Raw genomic sequence first — 6,251 nt, forward strand, 5'->3', positions numbered from 1 at the left:
ATCCACGTTTCCTCTCCAAAACGTGGATGGGATTTATGCTAAAGATGGGTTTTCTGCCAAGAGTAATTTAGCTAACAGTTGGTCACCTCCATTTAAGTCACATTCACCAGAGTATCATCAGATAATGTAACAGCAACAGTTATTCAGCTGTAGCAATCTTCAGTAATTAATGCAGTCAGGGAAAGGGAAAAAAAAAATCAGGAAAGTCATGTTTCACCTGTTTCATGTTATGTGCTTTACTACTTTTAAAATGAGTAATCCCATCTTTTGCCAAGGTGCAAAGATTAGAAGCTGTGTGGGAACAGCCAGGCTCACACTGGTGCTTTCGCAGTGTGGGACAGTTATTTACAGTTGCTATCGCTGAGCGCAGTTAATCAACTGAGAGGTGTGGAGGATTCCTAGGTTTCTTTTCCTAATGCTTCAAAACATTAAAGGGCCCTCGGTTTAAAACAGAAAATGGCTTTAGGGTGACTTTTAATTCACACTGCACTAAGTTTAACACTAGAAACTCATACCAACGTAAATTTAATTTACATTAATCTCTGCAAACACTTACATTAGTAGTAATTTTATTGAGCAGGAATTAGGTATGCCCATAAAGTTATAGCTGCCTTTAAGCACTGGAAGGAAATTTAATTTTCTGTATTTTATTTGCCTAAAGCAGTTTAGCTAGATTCAGGCAAGATAACTACCCAAGAGTTACAGTGAGGAGTATAAATAAAGTGCTAAAAACAAGTTTTAATCTGAAGTCAGCACACCATAAATATAAGACCCAGTCTCTGTAAAACTACCACAAGCATTTTAAGTCGTTCCAACTACTCTGATACTTTGAAGGACTATGCAGATGATATGAACAACAGTAATATAAGCCAATAATCAGAGTTTTTAAAACAGCAGCCCTGTAACAGAGGCATCTTACACCACTACTGGCGATCAGCCTCAGTCTTTGCTGACTGGTAAAGCTACGAGGTGATAAACATTTGTTACTAACTATGCATTTGTCAGCTTAATTCTTTACATCCCATTGTAATATACATCTCGGACAAAAAAAAAGCCCTATGAGCAACAGTAGAGCAAAACCCCTAGATTTTGTTAAGCCATGCCATAATCTGTTTTATAAAGCGTGCAGTAAATATTTAAACAGCACCAGAACTTTAAAGAGTTTTCTTCAGAAAGCTTCTGCTAAACACAACCTCAGTCAAATACCAGGTTTACAGGAAGCTTTTACAGTTGCTTAGCTACAATTGCTTGTAGCTAGTTCGAAAGACACTTGCAGAAAAAAAAAAATTTGAAGAAAATAACATGCAAGAAGTTGGAGCAATAAGGATGTGCTCGTCATAAACAGAGCAATCCAACTTTATAACAGACTGTTCTTTTCTGCTGTTAACTAGCCATGTAAAATTGTAGCTCACATTGTCAACACGCGTTTAAGGCGAGTAGGAACAGTCCTCTCTTTCATACAAAGAGCTAATGTAACCAAATTGCTGCAGCGAACAGCCACAGCAACCGTGAGAACTCAACGTCCGTTTTAATCAACGTCTCGATAGCGTAAACACGGCTCTCGGTTCTCTGGTGTCTGTAACAATCCTTCGATGGCAAAATCCCACGGAAAAATTACTCACTCTACGGTAAACGCTGGTTTTCCTTTCTAACAGGATAGAGATTTCTCTTTCCCCCCAAAACAGACTGCCAAAGTGGGGGAGGGCAGCGGACTCCCAGCAGTTTCCTTTTCCCAAAGCTCTTCTAGGAGCAGCCCTACTCCCGCACAGACTTTGCAAACAAGTTCTACAAACCCGAAAACGATCCGAAACAAACCCGAAAGATTAACTCGGGAACACTAAAGAACACACACTAGCCGCGGGAGCTGAGAAGAGCAGAAGCCAGGCGGGTGGACAATTTCATCGTGGAGCCAAACGGCCGAGAGGGAAACGACGAGGTACTTCACAGGCGGCGGGAAGGCGCGCTAAAATGCCCGTTTCTCGGCACGCAGCACGGAGGCGGTTGTGGAAGAGGCCCCGGTAACTCCGGGCTGCTCCCGAAGTCGCCGCCGAGAAGGGCGCCGCCGCCCCCAAGGACGGCAGAGCCCCGGGCGCAGGCGAGCAGCGCGCCCGGCCCAGGCCGCCTCCCCCGCGGGCCGGGCCGGGCCCAACCGGACTGAACCGAGCGCTTCTGGCCGGGCCCGGCCCAGCCGAAGGGCCGCCGGGGCCGTGTGTCCACAGCGGGGCCCCGCGGCCGGCTGCAGGCCCAGGGCGGGGGCGGGCGGCTCCGGGCCTAACGGCGCAGCGGGAGCCACTTCACCCCGGCCCGGCCCGCCGGGGCCAGCGGGGCTCCCCGCGCGGCGGCCGCGGAGAGACGAGCCGGGAAGGGAAGCGAGGGGCCTCGGGGACGCCGAGCCCGGCGGAGGGGGCGAAGCCGAGGCCGCTCCACTCACCGCGGGGCCGCGCCGCGCCGCCGCCGCCGCACAGGAGCCGCCGCTTCCTCCTCCTGTTCGATGACAAAATGGCGGCGGCAGGAAGTGCCCTCAGCTCCGCCCGCCCCGCCCCGCCCCAGGGCCCGCTCCCGCACTCTGCGTACCGGCCCGCCAACAGCGTAGCGCCGGCAGCGCAGCCCAGCGCCCCCGCCCCCGGCCGCTGCGTTACGCCAGCGGCGCGGCCGCAGCGGAGCCGCCGCGCGCCGTTACGCCAACGGCGCGCCCCCACCGCCCTTCCCGTCCGCCGCCTTACGCAAAAGCCGCAGCGCTGCGCGCGGGGGAAGCTGACCTTACGCAAGTGGCGTACCCTAGCGAGCGCAGGGAGGGGACGGCCGGGGAGGGCGCTCCCCACACACGCACCGCTCCGCGCACGCACACACACTCTCGCCCACAGCGTACGAGCCGAGCCGGAGAGCGCCCCGGGCCCCGCACGGCGCGCACCCACAGCCCGCCGGCCCCACCGAGGCCACCCTCCGCCGGGCGCCGATTGCGCAAAATGCGTACGCCGCGCAGAGAAAGCCGACCCCCCCCCCCCCCCCTCCGGCCCGGCGCTGCGCAGCTCGCCGGCCTACGCAGCCGGCGCGTGACCAGCGCTACGCCGGCGACGCAGCCACGGCCTTGAGGGGCCCGTCCCGCTACGCACATAGCGCAAGGGCCGCGTCCCCCGCATCCACTCGCGCCCTCCTCGGGTCCCCCCGCCTCCCGCTTACGCCGTTTGCGCAGCAGGCCTCAGGCTCCGCCGGGCGCCCCGCCGCAGATTGCGTAGGCTCCCTGACGCAGCGGCCGCATTACGCAATGCGGGTTACGCTGGCAGGGCGACGTAAGGGAGGATGGTGAATACCGACCCCCCCCCGCCGCCCCTCGGCCGCGCCCCCCGCTGCGGGCAGCCGCTCCCCTCGCGCGCGGCCTGGCCCTTACCTGAGGCGGCGGCGGCAGCGGGGAGGGGGCCGGGCCGGGCCCTGCGAGCCGCCCTCCCGCCGGCGCCGGGTCCCGCGGGGCCCGGAGGGGGGAGGCGCCTCCTCCGCCGCTCGGTGAGGGGGGTGGGGGGGAAGGCGGGCGCGGGCCGGGAGGCCTCGGCGGGCGGGGGGGGGGAGGGGGGGGAGATAGACACCGAGGGACAGCGGATCCGACAGCGGCGCCGCACTGACCTCACCGCGCTGCGCCTGGCGTCACGGCGTAGCGCGCCCCGCCCCCGCCGCCAACCGCCGCGCCTCGCGCCGGCTCCGCCCGCGCGCGCCCGGCCGCGCCGTGACGTCACGGGCAGGGCGGGGCCGCACGCTCTGCTGCTGCTGCCGCTGCCGTCGCGGGGAGCGCGGCGCCGAGGGGGCTGCACCGGGGGGGGGAGGGGGTTGCACCGGGGGTCCCGGGGTGCAATGCACGGCGGGGGGGGTTGCACCGGGTGTCCCGGGGTGCAATGCACGGGGCGGGGGGTTGCACTGGAGGTGCGATGCACGGGGAGGTTGCACCGGGGTTGCACCTGGGGTGCAATGCACGGGGAGGGCTGAACCGGAGGTGCAATGCACGGCGGGGGGGTTGCACCGGGGGTCCTGGGGTGCAATGCACGGTGGGGGGGGTTGCACCGGGGGTCCCGGGGTGCAATGCATGGGGGGGGGGTTGCACCGGAGGTGCGATGCACGGGGAGGTTGCACCGGGGTTGCACCTGGGGTGCAATGCACGGGGAGGGCTGAACCGGAGGTGCAATGCACGGCGGGGGGGTTGCACCGGGGGTCCCGGGGTGCAATGCACGGGGGGGGCTTTGCACCGGAGGTGCGATGCACGGGGAGGTTGCACCGGGGTTGCACCGGGGTTGCACCTGGGGTGCAATGCACGGGGAGGGCTGAACCGGAGGTGCAATGCACGGGGGGGGGGTTGCACCGGGGGTCCCGGGGTGCAATGCACGGGGGGGGGGTTGCACCGGCGGTCCCGGGGTGCAATGCACGGGGGGGGCTTTGCACCGGAGGTGCGATGCACGGGGAGGTTGCACCGGGGTTGCACCTGGGGTGCAATGCACGGGGAGGGCTGAACCAGAGGTGCAATGCACGGGGGGGGGTTGCACCGGGGGTCCCGGGGTGCAATGCACGGCGGGGGGGGTTGCACCGGAGGTGCGATGCACGGGGAGGTTGCACCGGGGTTGCACCGGAGGTCCTGGGGTGCAATGCACGAGGAGGGCTGAACCGGAGGTGCAATGCACGGCGGGGGGGTTGCACCGGGGGTCCTGGGGTGCAATGCATGGGGGGGTGGGGTTGCACCGGAGGTGCGATGCACAGGGGAGGGGAGTTGCACCGGGGGTCCCGGGGTGCAATGCACGGCGGGGGGGGTTGCACCGGAGGTGCGATGCACAGGGAGGTTGCACCGGGTTTGCAGTGCACGGGCGGGGGCGGGGAGTTGCACCGGGGGTCCTGGGGTGCAATGCACAGGGAGGGCTGAACCGGAGGTGCAGTGCACGGGGGGGGGGTTGCACCGGGGGTCCTGGGGTGCAATGCATGGGGGGGGGGGGTTGCACCAGGGGTCCCGGGGTGCAATGCATGGGGCGGGGGGTTGCAGGTTGCACATTGCACATGGGTGACACTGCACCGGGACACACTGCATGGGGACGCACTGCACGTGAGTGACACATCGTACATGGGTGACAATGCACGGGCACGCACTGCACGGGGGACACCGCACAGGGGCACGCACGTGACACATCACACGTGGGTGACACTGCATGGGGACACGCTGCATGGGAGACTACATACAAGTGACACATCGCATGTGGGTGACACTGCACGGGGATGCACTGCACACGAGTGACACATTGCACGTGGAGGACACACTGCACACGAGTGACACACTGCACGTGGGTGACACTGCGCAGGAATGCACTGCGCTGGGGGACACACTGCACACGAGTGACACATTGCACGTGGGTGGCACTGCCTGGGTGGCCACGAGCTCCTCCCGGGGAGGCTGCCATCCCCCCGCCGTGCCCAGGGCCACGGAGGCCACGCTGTCCCCGCTGCCCCGGCCACCCCGACCCGACCCTTGTCCCCGCGTTATCGGCAGGGCACATCGCGGAGACAAAGTGCGGCACCGCCGCTGCACCGCCCTTCGTCCCGGCGCCTACGCAGGGGGGACGGCACAGGCCGGAGTGGCGTAGCCGCAGCGTACGGGGCGACTGTCAGCGGGGCAGAGCTGGCATTAGCATGGGGGGGGGGGTGTTGCAGTGCGGGGCTGGCTCGTTAGCAGTGCAGGGGGGTATTTGCAGTGCAGGGGGGTATTTGCAGTGTTGCGCTCGTTCGTTAGCGATGCCAGGGTGAATTTGCAGTGCAGCGTGGATCGTTAGCAGTGATGGAGGCCTCTTTGCAGTGCAGAGTGATTCATTAGCAGTGCATTTCCATTCATTAGCACTGCTAGGACGCATTTGCAGTGCAGGGATGGTTCGTTAGCAGCATCAGGGTGGATTTGCAGTGCAGCGATGGTTCGTTAGCAGCATCAGGGTGGATTTGCAGCGCAGGGATGGTTCGTTAGCAACGTCAGGGTGGATTTGCAGTGCTGAGGCCACTCATTAGCACTGCTAGGATGCATTTGCAGCACAGGGATGGTTCGTTAGCAGCACCGGGATTAGCAGCTCCGCCGGGAAACCTCCCTCGCTGCCACCACGCATCCCAGCTCTCCGGCACGGGCTTTACGGAGCAGGATCCACTGGCCAAAGCCCTTGCCCGACGCTCAGCACAACCTCCTGAGGAAATCTTCACTTTTCGGCCCGCGGCAGGTTTTTGGGAATGAAAAAGGGGGAAAC

The 6,251-nt window shown here is 62.2% G+C and overlaps 1 protein-coding gene across 13 annotated transcripts in view; it reads right to left on the bottom strand.

Moving 5' to 3' along the window:
• The window catches only part of BRD4 (bromodomain containing 4), a 71,072-nt gene extending 67,384 nt beyond the window's left edge, over nt 1-3,688 (bottom strand). For 5 of the 13 annotated variants that reach the window (XM_064499240.1, XM_064499238.1, XM_064499231.1 and 2 more), the window contains exon 1: nt 2,432-2,560. The gene's annotated coding sequence lies outside the window, so the exon portion shown is untranslated. Of the gene's footprint in view, nt 1-2,431; nt 2,561-3,388; nt 3,568-3,618 lie in introns of those variants that run through there. The other 8 variants (XM_064499243.1, XM_064499237.1, XM_064499236.1 and 5 more) reach the window with 5 other exon arrangements.
• Nucleotides 3,689-6,251: the final 2,563 nt, after the last annotated feature.

The sequence above is a fragment of the Dromaius novaehollandiae genome, chromosome 33 (assembly GCF_036370855.1).
Source record: "Dromaius novaehollandiae isolate bDroNov1 chromosome 33, bDroNov1.hap1, whole genome shotgun sequence".
Classification (NCBI taxonomy): Eukaryota; Metazoa; Chordata; class Aves; order Casuariiformes; family Dromaiidae; genus Dromaius; species Dromaius novaehollandiae.